This window comes from Pseudonaja textilis, chromosome 3 (assembly GCF_049901715.1).
Source record: "Pseudonaja textilis isolate UNSWEBS1 chromosome 3, rPseTex1.2, whole genome shotgun sequence".
Classification (NCBI taxonomy): domain Eukaryota; kingdom Metazoa; phylum Chordata; class Lepidosauria; order Squamata; family Elapidae; genus Pseudonaja; species Pseudonaja textilis.
This window is the reverse complement of record NC_141992.1, coordinates 125,268,352-125,281,804: the sequence shown is the minus strand read 5'-3', so window position 1 is coordinate 125,281,804 and position 13,453 is coordinate 125,268,352.

Genomic DNA, 13,453 nt, shown 5'->3' with positions numbered 1-13,453 from the left:
TGTACTGCTTCAATCTCCCAGATTCAGTAGCCTTTGAAAAAGTTATCTTTTTCTTTTTTTTTAAACAAGTTTTATTGATTTTACAAACAAACAAACAAAACAAAACATCATTAAACATTAAAAACATAAAACCTCTTTCCATTGTAGATCTTTACAAGGCAGGTAACATATTGTTTTATATCACGTACTTATAATTTATCCCATTTCCATATAAACACGTAAATTCCCTTTACCAAATTCCACATTGTTTCTCTTTAATCATTATTCAATCATATTTCCTTTCTAATTTATCTGCTATTCAATCATCACATTTATATTTTCCTCTGGCTTGTTTATAATTATTCTCATCTAGTCTTCCTCCGAGATTTTATTATTTAATTCTTAATTAAACACACACACATAAGACATAAACATAAAAACATAAAACTTTCTTCTAGAAAGTAACTTGGCCCCAGATTACCTCTTTTTGTATGGACTTCAATTGAATTCATGCTCTTCTTATATACCATTACCTATCTTATTTACCATTCTATATCTATTATATAACTCCTCTCCACTTTTGCCTCATCTTAATTCTGTTTTATATATTTAATCTTGCTTTAAAGAAAAATATTTTTATATCTTTTGTCCATTTCTCCATTTACATCTGTCTCATTTCCAATTTAAAAAAGAATAGTTTCCCCTGGAATCACTAATCGGATGATGCCTTTCTATCATTCCCCTAAATTAAAATTTAAAATAACACCTAAATCCCAATCAGATTCTGCTTAGTACATTCTACTATTTCAGAAACCAATACTACAATAATAAATCCATAACAGTCAACACATTAATCCATTAAACTCTATATTTAAACTAATATTTTAAACATTCCCTTTAGTATTTTATTAAAACTTAATATCATTCATTATTAAACCTTTTAAAGTTATACCTTGATATTTTAGTCTTTTATTAGATCTTAAAAAGTTCTGATTATCTACTTATAATACAAATACCACTATTACAATACTCATGTGTACTTTGCAGAATCCCCCCTTTTTTTTAAAAAAAAACCCATATATTACCCATTATCCCTAAAAAAAAATTTCTTTTCTCCATCTTGTTTTATACCTTTGTAACTTTTTTCCCCCTTTTCCCTTTCCTTCTTAGCCCGCCTAAACTTTTTACCCCCTCCTCTCCAAACCTCTGCCTTCTTGATTTCCCCTTTCTGTTGCATTCCTCTTTCCTTTTGCTTTCTAGCATTCTGTTGTTTTTGCATCTTCTTTTTCTCTTTCATAAACATTTTTTTATTTCTTAAGTCCTTCCTTTTCGCTCCTCTCTTTCTCCTTTCTTTCTTAGTCACACCATTTAGTTCATTAAAAATAGCTTCTTCTTCCTCGGCTTCTTCCAGCTGTTGTTTAATTTGCTGACACATGACAAGCGCCATATCTAGGAGACAAAGGGCTTCTCCCATAACATCTTTGCCTTCTTTCTTTATTTTTAAATATTGTTTTTTTAGTTCATCAAGAGATAGAGCCATTTTGAACTGTTTCTTCTTCTCTTTCTGTATCCTCTTATTATTATTAAGCCAATCAGTTATTTCCAAACTTAAAACAGTTCCCAAAAGTCCCAAAATCCCACAGTCATCAAACAGTCCAGGCAGAGTACAAGCTTCTTCTTTTTTCAATTTCTCTTCTAGGGGTGAAGTCAAATTAGGGAAAGAAAAAACATCCAATCTGTGCTTTAAATCTTTCTTAGAATTAATTTCTATTCTCTTTATCTTCAAGGCATCTCCTCCAGCAAAGTCTTAGAGTAAAAAAATTTTTTCCCAAGTCTCTCCCTTCCCACTTATAACAAAGGAGTTTAGGTTTTACCTTCTATCAAAAGGCTGGTTTCCCTTGTCCATTTGTTAATTCCATAAGGGAGGGAGAGTAACTTCCCCTTTTCGTCACTTTTCTTCGCAGCTGAAAACATCAATCGGGAACATTATAGCTTCCAAGCCAATACTTTCCCAGGTGTTAAATATGTCCTTAAGGTCCCAGTTCGACCAAGAAAAAATTTTCGTTTTAAAACTCCTTCTTCTTCCTCCTGCACATTCTTTATCCAGTTGCCGGCTTCTTTATGGCGGCCATAAAGACCGCCGCTCCACTGTCTTGAGAGAAGGGGGTTATTGCCGGCTTGGGGGGGTTGCGATACCCCTCAACCCCTGTCCGGATCCCCCCTTTCTTCAGCTGCCCCAACAGGGCAGCCTTAGCCTCCAAATCCGTCAGGATCGGAGGCACCAAGGCGGCTAGCACAGCAGGGATCGTAGAGAAAGCGAATCCCTGCTATCACTGAAGCCGACAAACCGGAAGTTGAAAAAGTTATCTTTTTCAATGATCTTCAAATGCAAGAAAGCAGAATTTGTGTTGCCAGAAAAAGGGAAACTTTGCAACGCATATAACAAATTTTACACATTTTCTCACAGACATCCAAGCCACCAGAAGTACACATATAGTATAATCAACTCCAAGATCACTTCAACCTCACAATCTGTGAGGACAACTGGGGGGCGGGGGGAACACCAGTACATGCAATTTGTAAATGTGCCATGCTCTGATTGCAGTAAAATAAAATGGGTTATTTGAGCTGGGGGGAAAAGAGGAAAACAGTTCATATGCATACAAACTGGATTTCATTCCTAGGTTTCGTTTTGATCAAGGGAAGAGCAACACAGTCGGAGGAGGAGGAGGAGGAGGAGGAGGAGGAGGAGGAGGAGGAGGAACCAGGAGAAATAAAGGAGAGGAAGGGTAAGCCATTTGAAATAACAAAAATATACTCAGTTTGGTAGGAAGCCAGGACATCTTTGAGTTTAGCTTGCCTTTTTTCCAAGCATTTTCCTAACATTGGAGACAATTATCTTAGATGTCCCCTGAAAGTTCGGGGCTATTCTGACCTCTTCAAATCCAAATATTTTATGATCCCTGGGATGCTCTTATAAGTACCATAAGATTCTAGCCTGAGTTTATGTGCAACATCTATTCAATGTAATAAAATATGGTCTCACGATATTCATATTTTCATTTTGGAACTCAAGCAGTCTCACAGGATTTCTGAAATTAAACATCCCTTTATGGCTTTGTTTTGTTTTTAAAGTTTGACTGAGTTGCTCTCAATTTTTTTTTTTTTTACTTTTAAAGAAAAGTCATCTCTCTCCCCTTTCTTTGACTTTCTGGAACATTTTTTGAGGCTAAATTAAAGTACATCTGTACAATCAGCAGCATTCTTGGTCACAGCATGAATAAAATTAGCAATGGTGGGGGGAAATGCTCCACTCCTAATGAAATATACAACATTATGTGATGCAAGACCATGCATTTGCCTAATAATAAACACCTTTTCTATTTGCTCAGGCTCCTATTAATGGAAAATAAAAGCTAGTAAAATGAAATTAAAAAAAAGAATGGGATTAAGGCGTTATATTCATTTGAAATAATGTGTTTTGAATAAAAATGGGAAGGTTGTAAAATTTCACTATTTCAGTCAGACAGACCAAACTGCAATTAAAGTATATCTTTCCAAAGCTCTGTCATCATGACCCTGAGGTAAAGAAAGCTAGGAGGTAAAGAAAGTTCTGCAATATATGAAAATATGTAGACTCTTTTCTGCTATTCTAGAAGTAATAAGCTATCTTCCCCACAAAATTGTTTATTGTACAGGTAGTCCTTGAGTTATGACTACGATTGAGCCCAACATTTATGTTGTTAAGTGAGAAGTTTGAGGAGTGATTGTATGACTTTTCTTGCCACATTTATTAGGTGAATTGTTGCCATGTTAAGTTAGTAACATGATTATTAAGTGAATCTAGTTTTCCCATTGGCTTTTTGTCGTGCCCCAGTATATAACTTTTATATACTGTTGTTGCCCTCTAGCCCCATCTAGTGGTCGGAGGGACAAATATGCCCCAACATATCATCTTTATACACTGCTGTTGTTCTATAGCCCCATCTAGTGGCACAGAGACAGGATACCAAGTATATTGTTTGAAACTGAGCCAACCCATTACCCAGCTCGCACTCTCAAACCAGATGCATGCTGGAAAGCCAGACTCCATTTCCTTCAGCATTTGGAAAAGGCAGAAGCACAAAGAAGAATCCATCTTAATCTGTGGCACATGGTCATCCAAGAACAAACCCACATCCCACACATGGTGAGATTTAAATTGCTTGTATTTACTTATTGTTATGTTCAGCAGTAACTTAATACTGTCTATCTTGTATTTGGTTCTCATTGTACATATTCCTATTTTTCCCAGTTTCACCGTATCCTGTTCTTTTAATAAAGCATTCAGATCTATGCACATGGTCTATTTTATTGGAGGATAGGTGGGTTTAACTGCACACAGACTAACATGTATTGAGCTGCATACAGACTAATATGTATTGAGGACAGAACACTTTGCTTGTTAGAAGTTTGCAAAAGGTGATCACATGACCCCAAGACATTGTATTCATTATAAATATGAACTAGTAGTCATACATCCAAATGTGAATCAGGTGACCATGGGGATGCTGTAACAGTCATAAATGTAAAAAAATGGTTATAAGTCATTTTTTTTCAGTGTTGTTATAACTTCAAATGGTCACTAAATGAACTGTTGTAAGTCGAGGACTATCTGTATTATGAATGATCCTTTGGAGCAAATGGCTGGCCGGCCGGGGGCGGGGAGCGGACTCAAACTATCATAATTTAAAATGTTGTGGATAATTCCATGCCCATGTCTCATAATAGATAATTAAGAACTTTCCCCCTTCTTTATTACCAAAACAATTTGGTAGATATTTTTGGAAGCATTCCAGGGAATTTATCTGAAACTCTGAGGCTCACATAAAGCCATGGCAGTGTATCACTTTGTTAATATCAATCTGTAACTGTTTTCTCGCCGCGTGTTAATTTCAGGTTCAATATTGCAATAATAACTATGGGTTGTATCCAGAGTTACAATTTCATTGAAATCCTTCAATTTCTGCAGAGGTTCCTGTAGGAAAAAGGGGTGGATTTTTTTTTTATCAACTCCATCTCTTCTTTTGCAGAACCTCTACACTAGCCCCTTCCCTGCTTTAGAAAGTCAACTAAAGAGAATAAATAAAACTGTTTTCCCCCATTAAAAAAGCAAACATATTGCACACAATATGTGCCAAATGAATAAAATTAAATCAGTCCACTTGGTAACTGTTTTAAAATGGCAAAATCCTAATACACTTATATAAAGAACAGAACCTATTACTCACTTCACGTGCTCATACTTTGCCTTTTTGATGTTTTAGATTGGTTGGACAAAGAAAGCAACTGTTGAAAAGTGTTTTACTGTTGTAATACATGAAGTCAAAAAGCTTACAAGAGTGAGAAATTTACTACATCTGTAAGCTTTTCTTATAGACATACATACCACCTTTTTCCTGCTGTATAAATCAATGTCAGAAAATCAGTGGATACAAAATGTTTTCTTTCTTTTCAGTCAGAAAACTGTTCTTTCTTTAAAATTTAATGCAACATGAGCAAGAATAATAAACTTAGAACTAAGAAGTTAAAAGAATGTGGTGGTGCAGTTGTTAGAATACAGTATTGCAAGTTAACTCTGCCCACAGCCTAGAATTTGATCCTGACTGGCTCAATGTTGATTCAGCCTTCCATCCTTTCAAAGTCGGTTAAATGATGACCCAGATTATTGGAGGCAATATGCTGACTTTGTAAACCACTTAGGAAATGTTGTGAGGCACTTTGAAGCAGTATAAGTCCAATTGGTGAAACAATTGCTTTAAAAAAAACCTCCCACAGAATTGTTTATTCCCCCCCACCGAACAGGAAATTTTAAAAATATCACTAGCAATATTAATAAATTGTACTATGGTATTTCATGCCATATGATCACTTGTGATATAAAACTATGAAAAGTGTAGGCAGAATTTTGGTGTTAGTTAATTGTGTTAAAATATTATATAAGTAAAATAAGAAAACTGTCATTTTCATTAAACCTGAGGTACCATATAAAACAGGAATATGTGACTCAATATATGGAGAGCCCCACTTGTATGTTCTGGAGTTGACTCATTTTAGTGCCTAAGAAGAAACCACAAATGTATTCTAGTTCCACTTTCTAATTCAAAGCGTACACTGATAGTCAAATTACTTTGGAGTCCTTATTTCCTTGCCACCAAAAAAACCAAAAAAACCAAACAAACAAACAAACCCAACCCTTGTCTTTTTCGTACAAAATATGACAAAATAAAATCCTAAATAATGAACAATTGTTTCCACGTTGCAAAATCCAAGTTTTCTCTGTGAGCTGTTAAAAACATGAAGCACTGGCCTCTGCACCAGATTAAAAGGATAAAAGATTTTTTTTTAAAGCTGGTATTTCAATTATCTCTCAAATGACATTTGCTAAATTTCTGAATTATATTTTGCCACTTCTTCCAGCCTGAAGAATCTTCCTATAAATGTCCTGCATATTTAGTCCAGGTAGTTCTTGACTTATGATTATAATGGAGCCTTCTCATTACTTTTGTAAGTCTTGATGATTATAAAGTGGATCACCCATGTAACCAATCAATTTTTTGTGGCAGTTGTTAAGCGGATGCCAAGACCATTAAGTGAATCCATTGTTTGCTATGGGCCGTTGTCAAAAATCAGAAATAAAGGCTGGTGTTCAGCAAAAATGTTGTAAAATGTAGTTATGTGACTGTGAGACATTTGCCCATCATCATCCTAACCAATTTCTTTAATCAGTTACTATGATTGGTTGCACAGTCAACCAGACATTTACTTTATATTTGGTAGTCTGTAGAGATTCTCAGTTATCAGTTATCCAGATGATGGTTGTCCCAAAGGTGCTTTTTCAGGAGACAACTGAAAAAGCACTTTTCTTGTTTTTCTTTGAAGACTTCTCATCCAAGAAGCTTGTTCAGCTCTGACTGAATGGTGGAGAATTTAAATTTGGTATTTTTGTCCACTTATTATTGTTATCATCAGGTGATTTATCCCATCAATCATCTAACCATCTCTGCTTCCTATGAAGAAAAAAGTCTGGGACTGTCCTTTAAAGAACATGAGAGGGAGTTATAAACACAATCTATATGTCTTAGTATGGATCGACAATCAGTAATTATTGAAGACCCAATTGGCAAAAGAAAGCTCAGGACCATATTGGTTGGAAACTTGAGGAAGAAGCCTTCATCCTGCAGTGGATAGACAATGGCTAAAATGAAGGAGGAGGAGGAGGAGGAGGAGGAGGAGGAGGAGGAGGAGGAGGAGGAGGAGGAGGAGGAGGAGGAGGAGGAGGAGGAGACCATCTGACTAGAATAATTATCTAGTATTTTGTTTGTTTTGGCCTTATACTGCATCTATCCTTTTCTAAATAAGTATTTAGATAAAATATAAAGAGGATAAATTTCAACAGCCTTCAAGAACTCGACTGGTGCCTTTCCAAATAGCCTGGACTATAAAGGAATTGATCTAAACTTTAAACAACATTGCCTTTTGGTATGCCTAAATTTATTAGATGAAGCAGAGAGGAATTTTAACAGCATTTCTTCAATATCGACCTTCACAGTGATCAGAATACTATCTCCCCTATTATGTTGAAGGTAGAATATCATTTATCTCACCCAATTACTTAATGAATATCTTAAATATGTCACTTCAAAGAGTTTTATCCCTAGTGAGATTTAATTCCCTGCTTTTTAAGATGAAAGAAGAGAGATATAATAATATCTTATATAAAAAATAAATTAAGACCATCTCAACTAAGTCCATCCATTTTACATAGTTTAATATATAAACTCCCTGCTGTTATATTGGTCCAATTGGTTTGATGAGAAAATTCTTTATTTTTTATTTTATTTGTTTCATTGTAACAAGACATTGAAAGTACCTTCACCTGTTGTGATTTAGTTGGGTGATTTGTCTGCTGAAATATCTAGAAAAATATCCCCTTTCTGTGCAATTGGTATGCTACTAGAAGGTGAATATTTTTAGGTTTTCACAGGAGAAGACGGGGAGGGGAGGCCATATGTTACGTGTGTTGTAATATCCATTTGCAATTAAGGATGCAGCTTTCATTGTGACAATTCATGTTTTAGCATTTTGGCATTGCTATAGTTAGGAATGGATGCCTATGTTAATAGTTGATCAGCTGTTTCATGCTAAATGTACTATGTTTATTTTTCCCATAGCATGATTAAAATCAGTCACTTTTTTGAGTTTAGATCAAAAACTAGATAATTGTCTAATATTTTTGTTGTCTCTAATTGTCTCTAAATTATTTTTAAAAATAATTTTTATTTTATTATTGGTCTTTGTTTTATCATTTCTATTGTTTTTAGTTCTCCATACTATTTTAATTTTCCTTTTATTGGAAACTGTATAATTTGGGTTATTTACTTTGATGATAGATATATTCGTATAATTACTAATAATTTTCTTTGGAATCTGCTTGTTTCTTGGTGTTTGCATGGAAACATTTTTGTGACACACCTTTCTTATCAGCATTTTTCAACTTACAGCCTACAAAAGTGCTATAAAATATTTTTAATTATAAATACAGTATTCCTGATTTCTCTTCTTTTTTCATTCCTCTTTTCTTTTTTTCTTTCTTTCTTCTTTCCTTTCTTTTCTATTTCCTTTCCCTTTCCCTGTCCCTTTCCCTGACCCTTTCCCCTCTCCTCCCCTCTCCTCCCCTCCCTCCCCTCCCTTCCCCTCTCCTTTTATCTGCATAGCAACCCTGTGATATGGATTCTCCTGAGAGAGACTAAATGCCTCCAATTTTCCCATGAAGACTCATGTTGATTTCTAGTTCTGAACCTGGATTTTTTTAAGTCTCATCATTTACTTATTTATTCAACCCATAGTCACAATATTTGTGTATCTATGATCATTGTATAGTACCTCCCATATTACTATTATGTAGTCTTATAGTCAAACTCTGTGACATAAGAAGAAATAAAATACTCTGCATCCTTTGCAGAAGGAGGTAGGTAGAAAGAAGTTGAACAAGAAGAAAACTAATTTTCTCTTCCCTGACAAATTAACTCCATTTCATCTTTTACTTCTATTGAATGTAAGAAATATTGTAGTGGTCTGGAATTATTTAGCTATGATTAAACCCACTTAAAGTAAAATTATCTTTCTCTGCACCCTCTTTGAGGGAAGCTTCTTTGAGGAAGTGCAATACTTCCTTTCATCATTTATTTTCCATTTATGCCACAGAAGCCTGAAGCAATTTTTGATTGTGACCTTGACTAAATTAATAACTAAAAATTGCATTTAAAAATACCAAAAAAAAAAAAAAGGAAAAAGAAAGAAAAGAAAAAAAGTTTTGATCTTGGAGAGTAAATGTTTCTGTGAAGATTTTAGCAGAATTGAATATAGATAAATGGAAGTGCAAACCCATAATTCTAGATATGTTTATTGCTAGGGGTGGGATTCATTTTTTTTAACAACCAGTTCTATGGGCGTGGCTTAGTTGGTGGACATAGCTTGGTGGTCATGTGACTGGCTGGGTGTGGCCAACTCAACATCATTCACATCGAGGCACTCATCTCCTCGCCTGGCCTCTCATGACTATGGGGATGCTGCAACAGTCATAAGTGTGAAAAATAAGTCAGTTTTTTTAGTGCCATTGTAACTTTGAATGGTCGCTCCACACAAGCAAAGTACCAGCAAAGGAGGAAAAAAAAACTCCAGAGAAGTTTCAGAGACAGGAAGTCTAGTCCTGCCAAGAATGTAATAAGGGTTAATGGAGAGGCAGTTTCTGTAAGCAACACCAGAATGTTTCCTTCCTGCCTTTCTTACAGGATTAGGCTAGTAATTTCTTTTAACAATCGGTTCTCCGAACTGCTTAGAATATTAACTGGTTCTAGCAAATAGGTGTGAACCTGTAGAATCCCACCCCAGTTTATAGCTTTCTTTTTGGAAAGAGGATGGTAGATCAAATGAACATTATTTTCTTCCCTTGGAAATAATCAGAATCTAATGGAGCTCCTGTAGAGTTGTAATTGCAGGAATGTTCCAATCTCAGATGGCAAACCTCAGATAAAGAATGTTTCCAAGCAAATACAACTCAGGCAAACAAAGTCACTAATCTATGGATAAAGGAGGATTAGAGAGGGGAAGTAGACATATGTTAGACTTTAACTAGAGATAATTAATTGTATGGATTACTGTACTAAACAGTAACCAAAGTTAAGCAGTAACCAAAGTTAACCAATGATGGAGGATAACTAAAAATGTATATAAATGCAAGACTATACTCCAATAAAGATCATCATCATAATTCAGTTGTTCATGATCAAACATCTTGACTGCCTCATCATTACAACAAGCTCCACCATGTTTCTTCCATCACTACATAAACACATACAATTAACATTGCAGAACTGCTAGTATATGACTAATTAAAGTGCCTATCAGAGGTGTTTTGTGCAGTGATGAGGCCTACCCTGCTTTAGGCTTCATTCTCTTTCTTAGCTCTTATATGAAACTCAAGGGGAAAACTAGATGGACATTCTTAGCCTAAGGCAAACAAGCAGAGCATTGAGACAGCATCTAGAGACCTGGTAAATCAGTCAGGAAACAACTAGATAAGCTAATTCCACTTTGTCATAAGGCTACTCTAATGCAATCTTGTATGTCTGAAGGTATAAACTTTCTGCAGCCATTTTCAACTGCCTGGTCAATTTGGATGGGTTCTTCCTAGGTTTCTGCCTTTAACCATTTATCTATTGAGGGCTCCTCTCTGTTTCCTAGGCATCATTTTTTTCCCTTGTCCCCCAACATCATCCACATATTCCATTACACATGGAACCTGACCATAAATATTATGGGCTGATCCATAAGGGATGTAACACAAACATACAGGAGCAACTTTGAAGGGCAGAGAAAGAAGAGAAGCAGTCTTACTAATTAAGATATGATACCATTCGAGGGACTAGGGACATGGTGGCTCGGTAGCTAAGATGCTTGTCATTCAGAAAGTTTTACAGTTTGGTGGTTCTAATCCCTAACACTGCGTAATGGAATGAGCTCCCATTACTTGTCCCAGCTTCTTCCAACCTAGCAGTTCAAAAGCATGTAAACATGCAAGTAGAAAAATAGGGACCACTTTGGTGGGAAGGTAACAGCATTCCATGAGCCTTCAGCATTTAGTCATGCCAGCCACATGACCACGGAGTTGTCTTTGGATAGCGCTGACTCTTCAGCTTTGTAATGGAGATGAGCACTGCCCCCTAGAGCCGGAAATGATTAGCATGTATGTGTGAGGGGACTCTTTACCTTTTTACCATTTGAGGGTCTTGATACATCCTGGCTTTCTGATACATCTTATATCAGGGGCTTCTTGCTCCTGCCTTCTTACACTGCATCTTGAACTTTAAAGCGCTGACCCTGGACTTCTGTAAGGAGGACAGTCCTATCTTTTTACTTTATTGTCTCTTAAGCTAGTAGATCAATACCCTTCTATGCTATTCCTATGGAAGTTCAACTGAACTTCCAACATATTTATATACTACAGTTGAATATTTTAATTGCAGTAACAAAAACTGATACAAATTTAGTTTTTTTTTTCTTTTGTTCAAAAATAGCTCACTAGATGTGTTTTCAAGCTTTAAGATAATTAAACAAGCAACTTCAGAAAGTAATTAGAAGTGAGATTGTTGAACCTAGTATCCTTTAAATACTGTATGTCCTTTAAAAGGCTCTGCCATGGTTGATCATTTATCCCTGAGTTTCCTGGCAGTCAAACACACGGGAAACCATTATCATACAATCTTCTTGATAGGAGCAGTCATCTGGAGCATACCTGGGCAATCTTGAATTATCTCCTTGTCCAGAGAGATTCTGAAGAATCGGTCTATTTATCAGTTCTTTGGTCTTTGCCATATTTTCCCATTCTCCATGGAGACATGTTTTAACTTGTCATGTCTCCACTGGAAATCTCCAACTCCCAACTTTCTGAATATAGGCTCAAAGCTATTAGTTTAAAGATGCAGAAAGATTTGATTAATGAAGGTAGGAACTGACCATGGTTAATGTATTTACAAATTACTAAATTATCTGGATAGCGATTGCAGCATTTTACAGTAGAATTGTCAGTTCTGATTCAGGTTATTAAGTGATGACTGCCTGTGTATTGGGTTCTAAATATTGATAATAGAAACTGAATTAAATTGAAGCAGAAATGGCTCCATTATATATAGGATATATCACACAGCAAGGTAGGTTTAGAGATTTGGATTTTTTTAAAAGAAAAAAAGAGTTAATAAATTAGTTAAAAGGCACCAGATGAAATTATTTAAATGAATATTAGCAATGATCCCCAATATTTCAAGAAAAGTATAAATACTTAATTAGCAATTAGTGCCTAGAAGCAATGGAAAGAGTTGGAAAAAGTAAGCTGTCAAAAATTCCTATTTTAAGATAAGTTTCTATGATTTTTTTTAAACTTTACTTCAATATTTTGCTTTACTGCATACATATTACTTTCTAACAGCTTGAAGAATGTAAAGGGACCATATGTTTATAAAGCTCCATATTAAAAAAGTAAAATAAAAGCTGATCAATATGCTAAAATGCCACAGATTCTTCCTCTGTGACCTATCTCTGTGGCATTGCAACTTACCACATCAGCTTGTTTCTGCAACTCCAGTAGATTGACAAATTAAGATAACCACAAACTTGACATGTTTAATGTTGGCAACCAGCTACAGGGAATATCTCCAATACTCAAGACAAAATCAATGGTGATTTTTCAAAATCATCCCAAACTTGGGGTCCCAGGAAATCAAGCGAAAGTATTAAGAGTATATTTCTTAAACTCATTCCCTGGTGGTGAGACAATGGAATGAATAAGGGCAAAGCCACATCAGATATGAACCACTGAGATTCTTCAATAGCAGTTTTGACTTGCATTCTTGTTGTATCCTCATCTCTGTTTTAAGGAGCTACATGATTTTCTTCACTTTCCATTTATTTACTTGATTGGCACCTTTAAAAGTCATAGTTTATTATCAGATTATATCCTTGGTAAAAAAAAAAAAAAGTCCCATATTTAATCCCTGGCTTGCTTTTTGTTTTTAGTATCTCAGGTAGCAGCTTAAGTGTAAAGAGAAAAAAAGCCACATGGTTGTAAGAACCATGGCCAGCTTTTGAGAATCAAAAGCAGCAATATAGCAATTGCAGATCATAGCTATCAGATCTGGGCTATATATAAAAAAAATCTATCAAACAAGAGTTTATCACTAGATGGCAGCAAAGAAATTCAGAAATTCCAGCCATTTTAGATTGTTGGACCTTAGACCTTTCACAGCTTTCTTTATTTTTTTCATTTTGATTTCAACTCTCATTACTTCCAATGGCTAGGAAAATATAGTTGAAAATCACTGGAAGTACTAATCTTAAAACAACTAACTGGAATTATTCAATAAGCAATCTATTTAGT